Genomic DNA, 18,695 nt, shown 5'->3' on the forward strand with positions numbered 1-18,695 from the left:
ACATGGGGTCGGGTGCAGTCGTGCACCGATGGCACTGCCATCAAGCAGGCCCTAGTTGTAATACTGGGGGTCAGAGCAGGTTCTAAACATCAAAAACCTTTAATTTTCTAATGGTGGATTATTCCCCCGGCTCATTCTGGCCAAGCACAGATTTCTCCTCTAAGTTTATTGTGGAATGCAATGTGCTTGCCTCTTGGATGACTTCCAGTTCTAATGTCACTATCTCCTGTACATGTACATTAGGAGAAGCTTCCAAGATTTCATAACCGGAAGTTTCTGCTACAGAAGCTTCATGCTGGGGAATGCTGACTGGTGTTGTGCTGATATAGCACTAAACCAACATGGTCTAGTATAAATAATTTGATTATAATGTATGTAATTGTGAAAGCATTTAATGCTTATATTTCCTGTTTTAATCTTTACATTAACAAATGTACAAATGACAGTGGTTTGCTAGTAAGGGTTTATTACACATATGTGTTTGTTAATTCCCTTACCGGACATAATATTAGAAGACCTTGATCTTCATGGACTGACACACCTTGCTTGCAGCGAATATGACAATTCAAGAAGAAACAGTTACACCATCCATAGCAAATGTGCATCATTAAATTGTGTGTGCAATATAGTAAATATACCACCCAAAGATGCTTGTTGGTAACGGATCACGTTACCTCCATTCTATGGCCTCCACCAGTGTCCCTCCCACTCATCCAATTACTTCCACGCCCAGTACTCACACATCACTCCGTTTCACCAAATAAAATCGCCTCCCAAATGCCTGGGCCAGGTCTTTCTGTCTCTCTCAAAGTTTACTTCTAAAATAGCTGTTTATATAGAAAGAGTGTTTCTTGATATTCTATGCAAATTCCATGACCTAATAAACAAATTCAAAGCTGCATGACTTCTCATTGTTTTTGGATAAAATATGTATTTAAATGTGCTGTCTTTTTGTTATTTTACTTATTTAACCCCCTCTAGGATTACCATTTGTATTTAGGGCATTAAAGAGCATTACAGAGTTAACTACAGTACATAGTAAAGTCCCTCCTTTAGTATGCTGCGAAGTAAATAGGCAGGAACCTGGAAACACCCTTTCTTCTGCAAGGTGATGAGTTGGTCACCTGGTCCAGGGTGACTTGCAGAGACTAAGCTCTGCCCCTATCCTGCCTAGAGACAGGGTTAGGAGATGAGGCTATAAATAAGAGGGGGAAAGAGCTGCTAGACCCTCAGATCCCTGTAGGAGAGACAGAGGAGGGGTTTCACCTGTATATAGTAAATATATAGTAATGTAAATAGATGGAGTAGGGTACCTGCCCCTTTCTTTGTTTTATAGGTAGGGAAGTGCCCTTTGAAGTTAGGCTCCCAGTTTGATGGAAGCAGAGAAGTACAGGCTCCCAGATGAGAAACCTGTGTCCCCTTGGGGTTACCCAAAAAGTATGCCCTGGGACTACCATGGAGAAGAATTAACTTTGAGCCCTTGACTCATTCCCTTGCTGAGAATCCCCAAGGGACCAATGAGTGGGGAACATTTAAGAGGATCCACCCGTGCCAACCCAGCACTGAAGCATGCATATGCAATGGCAGGGCAGAACACAGAGATCAAGTTCTCTTTAGTAAAGAGAGAAAACGGTAGCCCAATGCAGGGACCCTGGAAGCAAACATAAGAGAATGCCATAAGATGAATAATCAGTTATGTATAGCCAAGCAACTAACCCCATGTTCAAAGAATGTGACACCCCAAGAATGCAGTAATGCACCTGGGGAAGAAGCTGTATTTCCATGAAAAGTAAGTAAAGAACACTCTGTTCATAACTACAGAGTTTCTGGCGCCTACGTCATCACCGAGCCACACGGATCCAGCACCTGATAAGATAGCACACTAAGTAAGTCAATAGCAGAGACTATCCGATGGAAACTCCCCAAGAGCCGGTCAGGGAGGGTTACACTTACAACATTCTTTTTTTAATACAAAAATCCTAATTTTTCATTGAGAATATCATTACAATAATATGGAACAATATTCCCTCATCAGAATTAAGTGAACCTTTCTCCCCTATTTTCTTTTATCATGTTTCGTTTTCTATTAAAGTTTGGATCCCACACTGAGGATTATCCTGTTGCAGCCAAATCCTACTTTTGACACAATTGTGACACAATCAATGCTTCTAAAACTTGTCATCATACCACACCAGGTGCCACTGAATTCATCCTCATGTGCTTGTGATTTTAATTGTAGCTTTAAGTGGCGCATACTGGCTGTAAATAATCTTCCCATTTGACATATTTTACAATAGTCCTGGTTTCCAATACTTTACTTTTGAATCCATTTTCTTACTTGAAGGAAACAGCACTTTGACACGAACATTCAGTCAGTATTAACAATCTGTAGTTAATAATTAAGCTCACACTATGCTAATATGATCTATTGATCAATGTTACAGCTCTCTGTTCAAGGGTGTGATTTTTTACAATGATGTTCAGTAATCATGATAAGAATTCCTTAAGAGGTTACCATGGTTACCATGATATGATTACAGATCCATGTGGAAAATGTCCGTAAAGTATCATTGTAAGGGACATGTGCAGAAGTACAACCAGGGAGACATATCTGTGGACAATAAACCATGGCTTTTATTCAGCCCACAGCTTTAAGCAATACAGTTTAAGGAAGCATATAAATAAACAAACATCCTACCCCTTTGTATGGGCCAAATTACTTCCCAGTTCCTCTCTGCAGGGTTCGGAGGATAGGCCTCTTGCCAACCTATGACCCCAAAGTCCAAAGAGGTACCTGTAAGCAGGGGGCCCTTTACGTCAGTCCCTGGGTCTGGGTTGGTGTCCATCGGGCAAGTTCCATGGTCCGCTATGCCCTGGAATAGAGGTCTGGTTCCTGGGGATTTTGCTGGCAGCACAGTCCTGTGCTCAAGACCACCTGTTCCTGGGAATCTATATGCAATTATAATACAATAAGTGCCACGAACAAAGTCAGACAATCGGAAAGGAAATCCCTGCCCGGGAGAGTTTACAATCTAAGTGGTATGTTGGGAGATTTACAGAGCCAGGAGGTGAGAGAATGCGTGCTGTAGATGGCAGTGCTTGGCCACGATGGTTCGTAGGAGCAACTGTGAGTGTGGGACAGTAACCATGAGTTCAGGCTACTGAAATGCTTCATTTAAGAGGTGGGTTTTAAGGTTTGTCTTAAAACTGGGGAGAGAAGATGCTTAGCCTATACTGAGTGGGAGGGATTTCCACGGGTAAGGGGCAGAGAGGGAAAAGGGTTTAAGATGAGAGAGAGCAGTAGAGGTGAAAGGGATGGAGAGGAGACAGTTATGGGTAGAGCGCAGGAGATGAGAAGGGGCATAATGAGAGATCAAAGCTGATATATATGACGATGCAGATGAGTGGAGAGCCTTAAAGGTAAGCATGAGAACTGTTTTGGGAAAAAAGTTAAACTATTATAGCTGTGGAATTTTGGATAGATTGTAAAGGAGAAAGTAGAGAGGCAGAGAAGCCTGTTAGCAGTACAATAATCCAGATGAGAGAGGAGAGGGGCATGCATTAGAGTTTTAGGAGTAGATTGATAGAGGAAAGGGTGAACCTTGGCAATATTATGGAGGAAGAAGTGACAGATTTTAGCCATGCCATGAATGGGAATGGAGAAGGAAAGGGAATAGTCAAATGTCACTCCTAGGCAACGTACTTTGGCGACAGGATAGATGGTAGAACCATTTACTGTGATGGAAAAAGGGGAAATTAGGTCTGATTTAGGAGGAACTATGAGGAGCTCAGTTTTAGACATATTGAGTTTGAAGCGGTGGAGTCCTATCCACGAGGATATAGTCAGGAGGCAAACTGAGACTTGGAACTGGATTGCAGGTGTGAGTGTAAGAGTGGAGATATTGTGACAGAAACCAGGGGATGGTAATAAATTCCATATATAGGGCTCCCAGGATACTGAACAGTTTCTATCCTGTTTAGGGTGAAAAGTGCAGCCTCATAATACATGAACTCCATCCCACAATTTGGCAAGTGCTGGAACTGAGGGATGAGCGATCCAGACCAGAGTTTGTCTGCTGCCTGATTTCTGTCACCTGTCCTGCTTGTTAGAAATCAGGTACTTAAGACCAATTTCCTGTTTCCTCTCCCCTCTCCCCCAAGAGCCTGGAGGCGGGAAGGCTGCTGAAAGCAGAGAGGGGAAAAGCCTCTCCCCAAACAGGTTAAACCATTATGTTCCTTTTTGTCTAAGGAATAAGTTCCTTATTTTGTTGTTGGAAGTAGAAAAGCCACTCCAACCCTGAGACAGGGAAAACCTAAGTTAAGTTATTGCTCAGGTGAGCAGGTTTTGTTTGCTTGTGTTTCTGTTGTTTGCACTGTGGCAGTCTCAGTGCCTGGGACTGAATAAACCAGGCATAGCCTGTTTAAAAGAACAGCACGTGACGCCTCGTCATTTAACCTACCCTAAAAGACCGTGTTCTAACAGTCCCAGACAGACGGCGGAGCCCCGGAGTAAGCCATTTGTCACATATGGTGGAGAATGCAAACCAGCAACAGACTAATGCAAACCAGCAACAGACGAATGCAGCCCTGCAACAGGCGAATGCAACCCAGCACCAGCTGTTAATAGCCCAGCAAGAGACTAATGCAAACCAGCAAGAGACTAATGCAGCCCTGCAAGATGCGAATGCAGCTCTGCAAATCGCGAATGCAAACCAGCAAGAGACAAACCGCTTACTGAGAGAGGAGCAACAACGGTTCGCCCAGGGCTTACAGCAGGAACTCGAGATCCTGAGAGGGACTATCATTAACACTCCACTGGCAGAGGCAGCCCCAGTCCCGAAAATGACCAGGGCAAGCCACTACCTTCAGAAGATGGGGCCCTCGGATGATGTGGAAACCTATGTTCTCACGTTTCAACGCACAGCACAGAGAGAGGGATGGCCAGAAGCTGAGTGGACCAGTCTAATCGCACCTTTCTTAAGCAGCGAACCCCAGAAGGCTTACTTTGATCTAGAGCCAGCCGAAGCTAACGTCTATGCAAAATTGAAGTTCGAGATCCTCGCCCGCCTCAGCGTAACCACGGCTTTTCGTGCCCAAAGGTTCCATGCATGGTCCTTCACGTTGGATAAAGCCACCCGAAACCAGATGTATGACCTCATCCACCTCGCTCGGAAGTGGCTACAACCCGAGATCAACTCAGCAAGCCACATCGTGGAATGGTTGGTCATGGACCAGTTCTTGAGGAAACTTCCTTCTGCCCTACGTCGTTGGGTCAATCAGAGTGACCCCCACAATGCAGACGAGCTGGTGGCCCTCGTAGAAAGGTACAATGCAGCAGAAGAGCACCCGCAACCCATAGTCATGGAGCATCCCCACTACCCAAGGTTCCAGGACTCTTCCAGAGATGGTAAAAGGGTACCAGGGTTAAGGGGGGCTGAAGAGCTAATTGTATAGACTAATTGTGCCTGACAATTCTATAGACAGTCACTGTGTAAGAGAAAATATACTGTTACCTATGATATATACATCTCTAAGTATTTAATGAATTAAATGGCTTGAATATTGTCTCATTAGGTTTAAAAACATATACTATATTATTTTTATAAACACTGTTTTAATGTACAAATCATACAGTACTTCTCACTTGAAAGCGGATAGAGTAAAGCAATATGTAGGAGAAGCCCATTGGATTTCACTTTGAATTATCAAGCTAAATTCGATCAATACAAATTTCAAGGGACATTTATGATCACAAGTGTGCTTGAAGTTTAGTGAATATGATGATAATACTATTTGATTTATTTTAACTTAATTTATTTTCCTACATTAACACTTTTCAATACAAAAAAAAAAAGATAATTTGGTGTTCATGTGAATAATGTGAACGGGATTTTCATACAGGAAACTGTCATAAAGGTCCCTCTTTAAGGTTAGGTTATTTGTATAGCCCAGATTATAATTTTTTTGCATTTTCGTTAAATTAACATTATAGGATCATCACGGAGGTTGAAAATATAATTTAAAAAAACTAAGTGTTTAAAACTTTGAACACTTGTTTTTTTTTGGTAAGATTTTTCTCAAAATGATGTTGTTGGAAATTACAACTTCGCCCCTTTCGCAGCCTGCGATGCATTGCAAAATCTTATTTTATTTAAATGTCGGTAACAGTAGTTATATATATATCTTTTTTATGCTGGAACAATTAAAATTATGAATCCTTCACTACTTAAAGGGTTAATAAACCCATACATATACTGTATATTTTCTTCCGGCTGATTCTGAAACCTGTGTAGACTTTCTGTAGAAAGGAGGAAATGTGTTCTTGTGACACTCTCTAATCAAGCCCTGTGCAAATAGATCTCTCTAACTGCAAACCAGATCTGACCAAAGAGAGATTGTTACTCAGGTTCCAAGTACAGTAGACACTGACTGTCACCGGCAGGCACTGCTGGGAGGAGAGCAAGCAGAAGAAGAACACTGAAACAAAAAGCAAGTATGTCTCCTAAGTTTATTCCGTGAATAAGCAACCATGTGTGTTTGTACAAGTCTGTGGCGAGCTTCCCTTCCTTTAGTTGATATGACGCTGGTTTCTTCCTGATTCCTAGTTATTTGCGATTTTTCCCCTGCCTGTCAGGGTGAGGAGAACCACCTGAGCTTATTCTAGTAGTCAGAATAAAGCGGATTCCTATAAGACTTGTTGCTGGTCAAAGAACAAAATATGCCATGCTGCTAACAGGAGTTATCAGAACGTTGGGTCACAGGGAAAGTTATTCCGCTTTGGTAAAATAGATGCTAAACTTTCGCAAGCTGATGTATGATGTTACTGACCAAAATTGGAAAACTCTTTTTGGGGAGATTTGGTAGGGAAAGTCTTCCATTGCCTTGAGGGAGTCTACCACATAAATAAGGAGAGTTGACTAGTAATAATAACAGTAGTAACTTTATTTCATATAGCGCTTTCCTCCCAATGGGACTCAATGCGCTTCCAATTACAGTGCGTGGTACGCAGCACATAGGATTCTTACAGACACTGTCCCTGCCCAGGTGAGCTTACAATCTATGGTTTTTGTGCCCAATGCACAGGGAGATAAAGTGACTTGCCCAAAATCACAAGGAGCTGACAAATAAAATATGAAAGGGGAATAAATCAGTGCCATGCCATCAACACAATTCAAACTATTACAACAAAATGTATATGATGGGGATATAAAAGAATATTTTCCTGTAATGTAACTGAGATATAATGTGTCTATAATTTGTCTTTCTAGTGTTGCACATAACCAAATGCTATGTAGTAAACGCAGATTTGAGCTGCACTTGGGGATGTATAAACAACAAAGGAGGTAGGTGATGGAGCATAGCATATGGACAGACACTTGTAAATGACAGTAAATATAGTACTATAATTATATTTCATTTGTATGGGGCCAACATATTTTGTAGTGAAGTACAATGTAGGAGGGAGGGTATGACAAAATAGTACATATATGGTAAGACAAATTGAGACGATAGGAAAAATGTCCCTGCCCCAAGGATAGATATATATATATATGTATATATGTACATAACTGCCCAATCTCATGTAATGCTATTTTTCTTGCCTGTTTTCCCACTTGTTAATAAGAATGCTTGACAGTATGAAGAATACTTAATATCTGGGTAGTATCTATCAAATAAGATCTCACCTTTAGGTGTAAGTGATTTAATACCAGATACAAGGGCTTCCAGGGGTGAAATCTAAATCTTAGTGTATTTTAGGTAGAATATTGGGAGATTTTCCATTACAATAAAATCCTTATCACTCATTATTCTGAGAGAGAGAGAGAAATAGAGACCTATTTTAGTATAGCCCCAAGCACTATATATACTGTATCCACTCAAATCAACAGTGAAACAGCACATCGAGAGACACCTGTACTCAAAAAAGTGTACACCTGGGATATATACTAGTAGGAGTCTTTATAGTATACTTTGCATAAGAAAACAGGTCTATCTCTCCCTCTATATTTCGGGGTCTGAACCAAGCTAACACCACCAAATTTAGGTATGCCCTAAATGACAGCAGGTTAAATCCCTGCTATCCCGGCTATCCCTGCTATCCTGAGCGGCCTTTAGTGGATATGCGAGGTTCGTGGCTACACCCATTTTGCATATCATTAGCACTAACGGACATAAAACAAAGAAGCATGTGTTATTTAAGGAGTAGCACTTGTTGACGTTATGTTATTTGCTTTAGTGCAATTTAGGTTAACGATTGGTTAGATAGCCTAACAGAGCTTAGTGCACCTGGCTCTTAGTATCTCCGCTAAGTAAATCTGTAACGTGGGATGCTGATGGTATTGAGTTAGGTCAGGTACCAGAATAACCTGATTTCAATTTTAAGCTGAGTACCTACTGGGGTCAATGCAAAGTGTGTCTTTTCTACAAGGGATGCAAGCAAGACATTATTTTACGATTGTCACCAATGTGCGTACTCCAGCCCTTACTATATAATGTCTGTCAGCCTGTTTATTGTACTAGAGGACAACAGACAATAGCAGCATTTATGGTGCGATGTATACAGTATGAATGTGATGTGAATACAGTTAGCAATCTGTTACACAGTGCTACAGAGATATAGCAGGGACAGTTGGGGTGATGGATAGATGGGTATTACATACATACATACATGAGGACAGCAGCTGAAAGGACACAAGCTTTAATGCCTCCAAGCTTCTAACAAGCATAAACATCACAATAGTACAACATTTAGTTTACGTTTAGTTAACCTATCTGGGGATATCTCTCCTAATCCTGGTCCCTGTCTTATTCCTACATGCGCTCGTCCTCGCCTGCCAACTGCAACCTCTACTCCTTCTGGTGTCAACCCCTCCAACCTCATACCCATCCCCTGCCACCCTCCCTCCTCTCTCCCTTTCTCCTGTGCCCTTTGGAATGCTCGCTCCCTCTCTAACAAGTTCCTCTCTGTGCATGACTTCTTTCTCTCTCACTCTCTGCTTCTCTTTGCTATAACTGAGACCTGGCTCACTCAGTCTGACTCTGCTCTGGAAGCTGCCCTCTCCTACGGTGGCCTTTCCTTCTCCCACACTCCACGCACTGATGGCAGGGGTGGAGGCGTGGGGCTCCTGCTCTCCTCTCTCTGTCGTTACCGAACCCTTCCTATTCCTCCCTCTCTTGCTTTTCCCTCCTTTGAGGCTCACACTGTCCAGATTTTCTCTCCTCTCCCTGTTCATGTGGCGGTCATCTATCGCCCACCTACCTCTACTCATCCCCCTTCTGCCTTTCTCTCTCACTTTGAATCCTGGCTCTCTTTCTTCCTCTCCTCAGACTCCCCTGTTCTTCTCCTTGGGGACTTCAATTGCCACATTGATGACCCCTCTCTCCCTTGGGCTTCCCGCTTTCTTTCTCTAACCTCTTCTTTTGGCCTTCAACAGTGGACTGCAGCCAGCACCCACAAGGATGGCCACTACTTAGACCTGGTTTTCACTAAGAACTTCTCTCTCTCCGATTTCTCCATTTCCCCTTTTCCTCTCTCTGACCATCATCTCATCCCATTCTCTCTATCTCACTTCTCCCCTTCTCCACCTCCATCTATACTCCGGTTCTGCAGAAACCTGCGCTCTATTCACTTACCTGACTTTGAGTCCACTCTACGCTCCTCCCTCTCCTCTCTCAGCTCTGCGACAGACCCCGACAACCTGGTCAGGAACTACAACTCTGTCATGTCCTCTCTTGATCTACATGCCCCACTTTCTCTCTGCCGCACTCGCCCTTCTAACCCTAGACCCTGGCTAAATTCTCACACACGCATGCTGCGTTCCTCCACTCGTTCCTCTGAACGCCTCTGGAGGAAGTCTCACACTCTCGCAGACTTCATTCACTACAAATTTATGCTATCCTGTTTCAACTCTGCCCTCTCGCAAGCTAAACAAGCCTACTTTTCTGCACTAATCAACATGCACAAGTCTAACCCACGCCGACTGTTCTCTGTCTTTGATACTCTACTCAAACCCCCCTCAGCTGCCTCTCCTTCCTCCATCTCCGCTCAGGACTTTGCTGACTATTTTAAGGAAAAGGTGGAATCCATACGTCAGAACATCCCCTCTGTTTCTTCTTCCCATCCTACACCTCTTCCTAACTCTCCTCCTGCCTTCCTTGACTCTTTTTCCACTGTCTCAGAGGAGGATGTGTCGCTGTTGATCGCCACTTCTCCCTCTACCACTTGCCGTCTTGACCCCATTCCCTCCCATCTCCTAAAACCTCTTGCTCCTACTATAATCCCTACGCTCACACACATTTTTAACTCCTCACTCTGCTCTGGAACCTTTCCATCCTCCTTCAAACATGCAACAGTCATACCATTACTCAAAAACAGCAAGCTTGACCCTACCTGTCTTTCTAACTATCGACCTGTCTCCCTCCTGCCTTTTGCCTCTAAACTCCTTGAACGTCTTGTATTCTCTCGCTTGCTCCATTTTCTCAACACCTATTCTCTCCTAGACCCTCTACAATCTGGCTTCCGCACTGCTCACTCCACGGAAACAGCCCTCACTAAAATAACTGATGACCTCCATGCTGCCAAAGACAGAGGTGATTACACTCTGCTCATATTACTCGACCTCTCTGCAGCATTTGACACCGTGGACCACCCTCTTCTCCTTCACATTCTCCATACTCTTGGTATTCAGAACAAAGCTCTATCCTGGATCTCATCCTACCTCTCCCATCGTACTTTCAGTGTCTCTTCTGCTAACACCTCCTACTCCTCTATTGATCTCTCTGTGGGGGTACCCCAGGGCTCTGTCCTGGGACCTCTTCTCTTTTCTCTGTACACACTCTCTCTAGGTGACCTAATAACATCTTTTGGGTTTAAATATCACCTCTATGCTGACGACACACAAATATACTTTTCAACACCTGACCTTACACCTGCTATACAGACCAAAGTTTCTGAATGTCTCTCTGCTATATCATCCTGGATGGCCCTCCGTCGCCTTAAACTCAACATGGCTAAAACAGAGCTCCTCATACTTCCTCCCAAACCTGGCCCTACTAACTCCTTCCACATTACTGTTGGAACTACGATCATCCACCCAGTAGCCCAAGCACGCTGCCTAGGGGGTCACACTCGACTCCTCTCTCACATTCGCCCCTCACATTCAAAACATTTCTAAAACTTGTCGCTTTTTCCTCCGCAATATAACAAAGATACGCCCTTTCCTCTGTTGCTCGACTGCTAAAACTCTGACTCAGGCCCTCATTCTCTCCCGTCTTGATTACTGTAACCTCCTGCTGTCCGGCCTTCCTGCCTCTCACCTGTCTCCCCTACAATCTATCCTAAATGCTGCTGCCAGAATCACTCTACTCTTTCCTAGATCTGTCTCAGCATCTCCCCTCCTGAAATCCCTCTCCTGGCTTCCAATCAAATCCCGCATCTCACACTCCATTCTTCTCCTCACTTTTAAAGCTTTACACTCTTCTGCCCCTCCTTACATCTCAGCCCTAATTTCTCGCTATGCACCACCCCGACTCTTGCGTTCTGCTCAAGGATGTCTTCTTTCTACCCCCTTTTTATCTAAAGCCCTCTCCCGCCTTAAACCTTTTTCACTGACTGCCCCACACCTCTGGAATGCCCTTCCCCTCAGTACCCGACTAGCACCCTCTCTATCCACCTTTAAGACCCACCTTAAGACACACTTGCTTAAAGAAGCATATGAATAGCACTGTGGATATTCTGAACACATGATACATAAAGCTTGGCCCCCTGCAGACGCACTTACCAGAACTCCCTCCTCCTGTCTCTGTATGTTCTCCCTACCTACCAATTAGATTGTAAGCTCCTCGGGGCAGGGACTCCTCTTCCTTAATGTTATGTTTGTCTAAAGCACTTATTCCCATGATCTGTTATTTATATTATCTGTTATTTATTCGATTACCACATGTATTATTACTGTGAAGCGCTATGTACATTAATGGCGCTATATAAATAAAGACATACAATACAACCAGAGCTCAAGGATGACAAGGCCTTCACTCTTATTTTTTTTATTTTTTTTCATATTTGGAAAAGCATGAAATCCATGGTTCCCAAATCATATCCAATTTTATCTTAGTGCCTGGCACGTAACTAATAATTAGTTCCATTTGCATTATGAATGTTATTTCTTTTTATTATTTGGGAACACCGTGGAGCTTCCTTGCTGCGTCAATATCGAGTTATTACACACCTGTGGCAAGGAAAATGCCTGAAATCAGGGTATGTTAACTCCCACTGTGGTCTTATTTAGTAGAGCCGTCGAAGGGTGGATATTTATATTAAGCTTAGAATTATTACGTCAGAATATCCTTTTCCAAGTGGGTATAATTTTAGAACATGGGTACAAGGATTCCTGTTCTTCAACATTGAGAAGCTGTCCCAAGAAACATAACACTTCGTTTTTCTGGTGTATAATGCCACTTCCATGGAAGTTTCTACTAATTGCAAATTGATGAGTGGGCTGTTTTTTCCCATATTTCATCTCTTCATACTCCATTGTAATCCCCAATTCCTCCTCCATTTACAAATAAACCAGGGGTTGGCTGTAGCTTCAGACGAGCTCAAAAGTATGTATGAAGAGCGGTAAAATGTTTGCACCTCTTATTATTACAGAGAAGGGATGCAAAAATAGTCAAAAGTCTACCGTACAAAAAGCAATCAGGTTTGTTCATGTGTCATATTTGTAGGTATCTAAAGAATTCAGAGTTCCCCAAACTGTATAAATCCTTCATTTCTTTTAATGATAATCATTTATTTAAGTTACATACAGTATACTATTCATACTCCTTACTATGCCATGGAGGGCCCATTTCTACAAATCTGTGTGGTTACCTGGTAGAAAAGAATTGATATTAAAAAACGGGGATGAGAGGAGTTGGGGTACCAGAAACTTGGCTCTGAATATGCGATTGGATCCTGCATTTTATAATAAGATGGGGAACCTCATTTATGATTCTTATTGGATCAGGGAGCCTCTCTACTAGTGTTGTACTCAAAGGGTGAATCTGGGAGGACTCCATATTTATGCAACATTTCATTTTTTTTTTTACTTGGTGGAGAGCTAGTTCAAAGTGTGTGTGTGTGTATATATATATATATATATATATATATATATATATATATATATATATATATATATATATATATAGTCTTGTGAAAAAGAAAGTACACCCTCTTTGAATTCCATGGTTTTACATATCAGGACATAATAACAATCATCTGTTCCTTAGCAGGTCTTAAAATTAGGTAAATACAACCTCAGATGAACAACAACACATGACATATTACACCGTGTCATGATTTATTTAACAAAAATAAAGCCAAAATGGAGAAGCCATGTGTGAAAAACTAAGCTTCTAAACTGTGTATTTTTGTCATATTGGATGTAGCATTGGGCTCCTCTGTCACTTGTTGTATACATTTGCCACGCTCAGTAGTTCAACAAAAAAAAAAAAAAGAATTAACAGTTTTATTAACTGTAACAGTTGTTATGTGGTGTATTTTATTACATGTGGGTGTAGTAAAAGGTATGTCGGGAGAACCACTAGGGCTCTCAAGACCAGGATCCAGGAGCACCTCAGACTAATCAGAATCAAAGACCTGAATCACCCAGTGTCTAAACACTTTGCAGAATGTGGCTTAGGTGGGGTTAAGAATTTTTCTTTCTTGGGAATTGAATTAGTCCATCAACAAAAAAGAGGAGGTGATCATGTCAATCTGCTGGACCGCAAGGAAGCGTATTGGATCTTTATGCTCCAAACACGCTTCCCTTTGGGGATGAATGTAGATTGGAGTTTGGGTCACTTCTTAAAAATAGACATCATGTTGATTCCCATATTAGATATCTTTAAGTATTTACTTTACTTAATATCTTACCATTTCTGTCTTAGTTTGTATGAGTTGATTATATTTGCAGTTACTTTGAATCTCTTATGTATTTAATGTATGTAGATTTATAGCTATTTTTATTGTTCTGCATCGGTCATTTAATCATAATTTGTTTTTTTCATGTTTTTTTCATGCTTTTTGGAATTATCCCTTTAAATGTATTTCTTTAGTGTATATTCATCATTATTGTTGAAATCACCGAACATCAGCATTAGGTTTTCTTCTAAACTAGACACATTAATATTTTTCTTTAAGATTATTGTTTTCTCTAATTTCTTTTTAATTCAAGTTTTTTAATCCACTCATCCCTGAGTGGGTTAATGTGTATTTTGTGGATGTATCCCCCCCTTTTATTGTAAATCATGACTTCAGTTATGACAAATCATTTAGAATATATTTTTTGTATTGTTGGAACTGAGCTTACTGTGGACATCTGAATTGCCCTTAACTCAAACGGTGTCTGTGTCCCCCCCCCCCCCCTCTGTGTTTCAGTAGGGGTGGATCGACACTGTGTCTGGGGTTGGGTATTTCACTGTCCTTTACAGTTTTGCCTCTCCTATTTTGATCTTTAGGGCGATCTGTTGCCGCTCTGCCCCAGGGTTCTTGATGTGTTGACGTCATTACACAATTTTGGCGCGAAACAGCGGCGGATCAGCTATGTTTAAAAGGGGATAGATCTGCACTAGTTCTTTACTCCTTGATAAAGAACAAGATGTTCGAAACGCGTAGGAGGTTTTTACCTATGCTGTGCTTACTCCATTAAATAATTTTTGTACTTTGGATCCTCTCCTGACTCCTGCTTTCGGCTGTGCCCTACTCTTCTCACCGCAACCTTAAAATTAGGTAAATACAACCTCAGATGAACAACAACATATGACATATTACACCGTGTCATGATTTATTTAAGAAAAATAAAGCAAAAATGGAGAAGCCATGTGAGAAAAACTAAACTTCTAAACTGTGTATTTTTGTGATATTGGATGTAGCATTGGGCTCCTCTGTCGCTTGTTGTATACATTTGCCACGCTCAGTAGCTCTCCTTTTTGACACTTATATACATATATATTTTGTGGGGGCTCAGGGGTTCCCAAAATTAGCTTACTGGGTTTCTGTGTGTTGTTTACCTATTTTAAGTAGAATAATCCGTGAATAAAACACAAAACCCCAGCAAGCTCTTTGTGGGAACCCCTGAGCCCCCACAAAATATATATCTATATATATAGATTGTGTGTCCCTGTGTCTAGGGGCAATCACATTGGACCTTTGGCCCGTCACTCCGCCTCAGGCCAATGAGATGGCTCCCTTGGCCCGCCCACCCCCACACACCTCTCATTGGCCGGTGTGGTCTAACAGTGACACACACACACACACCCTCTCCAACACTGGCTACCACACGACCGCCGCCACCTCCCGAACAGGTAAATAACTAAACCGTCGCCTCAACGCCTGCGCCTCCCCTCCCCACTCACACCCTTGCCGCCGCCTGGGCCTCAAACCCCTGCGCCTCCCCAATCACACCCCTGCCGCCGGGGCCTCCCTTCCCGCCTTACCTCACACCACCTGTGCCTCCCGCCGCCTCACACCCCCGGCACTACAGTTAGCGGGGAACCAGACGGACGAGACCAAGCGGGGGAGAGGACAGCCGGGAGGGGGAGCGGGCACAACAATTGCAGACACGCTGCCTCCCGCCTCAGATCCGTGGGGGAGCGGCCGTACATGGGGAGGATACGGCCGCCGCGTGCACGCGCCTCCGTCTGCAGCAGCACATGGAAGGTTCCGCCGATGTGGGGGGGGGGGAGGAGCGGACGGACGACTGTCAGAGACAGCGGGGGAACGGGCAGGGGAGCAAGCGGACGCCGGATACATTGTCACCTCCCTCCCCCCTTCACCTCCCTCCCCTTCACCTCCCCCCCCCCTCCCCTTCACCTCCCTCCCTCCCTTCCTCCCCTTCACCTCCCCTTCACCTCCCTCTCTCCCCCCTTCACCTCCCCCCCTTCACCTCCCTCCCCTCCCCACTTCACCCCCCCTCACCTCCCCCTTCTCCCCACCTTCACCTCCCTCCTCCCCCCTTCACCTCCCTCCTCCCCCCCATTCACCTCCCTCCTTTCACTTCCCTCCCCCCCGTCACCTCCCTCCTCCCCCCCTTCACCATCCTCCTCCCCCCCTTCACCATCCTCCTCCCCCCCTTCACCTCCCTCCCCCCCTTCACCTCCTCCTTCCCCCTCACCTCCACCCTTCACCTCCCTCCCTCCCTCCCCCTTCACCTCCATCCCCCCCTTCACCTCCCACCTCCTTCCCCCTTCACCTCCATCCCCCCCTTCACCTCCCACCTCCTTCCCCCCTTCACCTGCCTCCCCCCTTCACCTCTCCTCCCCCCCTTCACCTCCCCCCCTTCACCTCCCCCTCCCCCTCCCTTCACCTCCCCCTCCCTTCACCTCCCCCCCCCCTTCACCTCCCATCCCCCACCTCCCCTCACTCTCCCCCCTTCACCCTCCTACTGCATTTCACCCCCCCTGCTCCTGCCTTTCAGCCCCCCTGCTCAGTCACCCACTCAGTCACTCACTCACCCAGTCACCCACCCACTCAGTCACTCAGTCACCCACTGTCACGGCTGTGCTCGCCACAAACCTGGGTCGGACCGCGTGGCTGAGGTGGGGTTGTAAAAGCACCAACCTTAGACCGCGCAGGCGGATCCGGATTGCGCAGTTCGTAGTCGTACGTAGCAGGATCAGGATAGGAGAAGACAGCATCGTCGGTGGACACGCCAGGGTCAGGACTGGAGACATCAGGTTAAACGTTGTTCAAGCAGGAGTTCGGCAACAGGTAGTCAGTAGAGCCCCGCTTCAGCTTAGGAGCGCGGGAGTGGCTTCTGCGCGTGCGGTGACCATGGCCCATGGTACTGGTCTCAGGAGGTGGTAGACAGACCAGAGTAGCACACCGCTTAGCTGCACTGGTAAAACAGTGCTTCAGCGCTAGAGTCCTGAGCGGGCTGGGGAATCCTCCGTTTCAGCGCAGGAACCAGGACACGGCCTCTCTAGATTAGGGAAAGAGTAGGCCCCAGGAACCAGGAAGCTGAAGATACACAGGGAAACCTCCGCTTCAGTGCAGGAAACAGGAACAGACCGCTGCGTGAATATAGCAGCCGGTCACAGGAAACAAGGAGCTGAAGTAACAAGGAGAGTACTCAGCTTCAGCACAGGAAACAGGAACTGACCGCTGCATGAGACTAGCAGCCGGTCACAGGAACCAGGGAGCTGAAGACAACAAGGAGAGTACTCCGCTTCAGCACAGGAACAGACCGCTGCGTGACACTAGCAGCCGGTCTCAGGAACCAAGGAGACAGACAAGACAAGGCTTATGGCAGAACACAGAGACATCCAGGAAGGACTATGCTCGGCAGGGAGCATTGTGGGAAAGCAGTACTTAAAGGTCAGAGAACCAATGGCAGAAGGGGCGTGTGGCAGTATTGCTTTGGTGAGTGAATTCAGGCTGCAGTAAATATCAGTGGAAGTGTTCCAGGACTGCACAAGACTGAAAGGTAAGGCAAACAGTAAACCGAGGAGCGGATTCCTTACACCCACCCACTCAGTCACTCAGTCACCCACCCACTCAGTCACTCAGTCACCCACTCAGTCACTCACCCACTCACTCACCCACTCACTCACCCACCCACTCAGTCACCCACCAACTCAGTCACACACTCACTCAGTCACACACTCACTCAGTCACCCACTCACTCAGTCACCCACTCACTCAGTCACCTACTCACTCAGTCACCCACCCACTGTCAAGTCACTGTCACCCACTCAGTCACCTGTCTTTTGTGGTAAATATAAAAATAAACATGTTGCATTGTAATCTTTTTTTCTGTATGACAATAATAAAACAGTTACGTTAAAGTTGTGCGCTAAAAAATATTTTACCCTGGTAGGTGCGCTATGGGTTGGGGGGGGAGGGGGCGGCCGCCCTGCTCCTTTCATTTGTCCTGGGCCCCATGCTTTCTGTTGACGACCCTGCTCCCGCCCACCACCGCAGCAGACACCCCGCCCCACAGTAAGTCAGCTGCACCCACTCCCCCTGTCACACACCGCACCCAAAGTCAGCCACCGCAGAGATACCCGCAGCGTGCCGCCGCACCCCGTCACTAACCCACCCGCAGTGAGCCGCCGCACAACCCTCCCGCCTGCCCCCCCCCCAGTGATCTGCCACTGGACAGCTCTGAAGGGGGGGGGGGAAATCACAACCCTCCCGTCCTCCAGTGAGCCACTGCTGCCGAGCTCTGAAGTGTGTGGTGGGAGGAAATCACTAACCAAAGGTGACCCACCGCTGCTAAGCTCTGAAGGGTTGGGGGTAACAACCCTCCTGCCCACCCAGGGAGCCGCCGGCCGCCCCCCTCAGTGACCCGCCGCCGCCGAGCTATGAAGGAGGGGGGGAATTGGAGATGTGAAGGGGGAGAAATCACAGCTGTGAAAGGGGGGGGGGGAAATGGATCTGTGAAAGGGGGGGGAAATCAGACATGTGAACGTGGGGGGGGGGGAGAACGCAGCTGTGAATGGGGGGAGCGGAAAGCAAGGGCGAGTGGGAAAATTAAATCCCGGGCAACGCCGGGTATATCAGCTAGTATGTATATAAGTGTCAAAAAGGAGTGCTATTGAGCGTGGCATATGTCTACAACAGACGACAGAGAGGCCCAATGCTGCATCCAACATGACAGAAATAAAATACTTATATATTCTTTTGAAAAAGGGTAATTTAGTTTAACCCTTTGGCC

General features: G+C 45.2%; 1 protein-coding gene across 4 annotated transcripts in view; it reads left to right on the plus strand.

The window, feature by feature from the left end:
* Positions 1 to 6,337: 6,337 nt before the first annotated feature.
* The window catches only part of LOC142487671 (protein lifeguard 2-like), a 48,487-nt gene continuing 36,129 nt past the window's right edge, over positions 6,338 to 18,695 (plus strand). The window contains exons 1-2 of one of the 4 annotated variants that reach the window (XM_075587367.1): positions 6,383 to 6,493; positions 7,269 to 7,343. The gene's annotated coding sequence lies outside the window, so the exon portion shown is untranslated. Of the gene's footprint in view, positions 6,494 to 7,268; positions 7,344 to 18,695 lie in introns of all 4 variants that reach the window. The other 3 variants (XM_075587363.1, XM_075587366.1, XM_075587365.1) reach the window with 3 other exon arrangements.

Source organism: Ascaphus truei, chromosome 2 (assembly GCF_040206685.1).
Source record: "Ascaphus truei isolate aAscTru1 chromosome 2, aAscTru1.hap1, whole genome shotgun sequence".
NCBI classification, from domain to species: domain Eukaryota; kingdom Metazoa; phylum Chordata; class Amphibia; order Anura; family Ascaphidae; genus Ascaphus; species Ascaphus truei.